This window comes from Penaeus monodon, chromosome 22 (assembly GCF_015228065.2).
Source record: "Penaeus monodon isolate SGIC_2016 chromosome 22, NSTDA_Pmon_1, whole genome shotgun sequence".
Classification (NCBI taxonomy): domain Eukaryota; kingdom Metazoa; phylum Arthropoda; class Malacostraca; order Decapoda; family Penaeidae; genus Penaeus; species Penaeus monodon.
In genome coordinates this window covers 15,898,929-15,900,235 of record NC_051407.1, presented here as the reverse complement: position 1 = coordinate 15,900,235, position 1,307 = coordinate 15,898,929, and positions in this window count along the sequence as shown.

Sequence of the window (1,307 nt, the reverse complement as noted above, 5' to 3'; positions counted from 1 at the left end):
GATGTAGGCGTGCAGGGCCTGGAGAGCGTGGTGCGTCGGCGTGTGTGTTTGGGTCGAGCCATGCCTTCTGGTCCCGGGTGGTGGCACTGTAGTGTTGGGGCGACGCTCCCCTCACGCGCTGCTCCCGGCCTCGCTCTCCTCGCGCCACTCCTCGCGCTCGGCACCTTCGTCGTCGCTCCCTCGCTGGCTCGCCCGCGCCCCTGCTCTCTCGCTCACTCACGACTTCTCTCGACTCACACCGACACAGCCTCACTCGTTCCTCGCTCCTCTCGGCCCCGCGTCGTCCGAGCCACACCTCCCGTCTACAGCGGGATGCACCGCTGTGGCCTCACGCCCCGAGCTCCGCAGGAAGGCGACGGAGGACCTGCAACCCTGACACCCTGACGCCCTTCCACCACCGTGCTCTAAGCTACACGCCGCGGCCTCTCTGTCGGAGCCGCCCGTTTTCCTCGAGCCTTGCTGTTCCTGGCCTCCTCGGGAAGATTCTCTCGTGCCTCCTTGAGCCCTTTCCTCCTCGTCCGCTTGTCATTGAGGCATAACATTAGTAAATAAAATCACATGGAAAGAGCGTCCATGAGCGTGCTGCAGAGAGTGCGAGCGCGAGCCAAAGGCGCCCCGTGAGGGCGGAGGGCCATGACTGAGCGCTTCTTCCAGCGAGTGTCTCGGCGCGGCTGAGATATTCATCGTGGCGGCGATATAGTCGTCGATGGGGGTGAGGGTCGGCGTCTGGTGGCCGTGTGGTGGTTGGTGGGTGTCCAGGCTGCTGCCACTGCTGCTGCCGCGGACCACGACGGCTGCAAGCTGATACCCGCCCGGGTCACGCTCTCTCGCCGCCCTGCACCCGCAGCACCCGCTCCTCCGCCCCAGACCGCGCCGCTGAACCCGTCTCGTTGAGTCATACCCCGTCGGCCGGGTCCCCCTGCCCCCGTGTCGCCCTCCGTAGTGATCAGGGAAGGCAGGTGTGACATGGGATGGTCTTGTGGTGGCTCCTGGCCGTCACCAGCAGCGGGCACCAAGGCTACCATGGTCCGTGCGTCGCGGCGCCGTGCGCTCGGCTGCCAGGCGGGTGGATGCCTGTGAGGGGCAACTCGCGGCGTCTCGGGGGCTCCCTGTACCGGTGGGTGGTGCTCGGTCTCCTCCGGCGCCGCCTGCACCCGGAGGCTCAATCTCACCTCAAAGGCAGGCAAGGCCAGGTCTCGCGGAAGTCCGTGCGGCTGTGCGGGCCCGAGGCCTCCCCCGGCGGGACAGGCGCCAGCCCCCGGTCCAGGGAGAATGGGAGGTCGCCGTCCGCCAGGATAGAAGAGAAT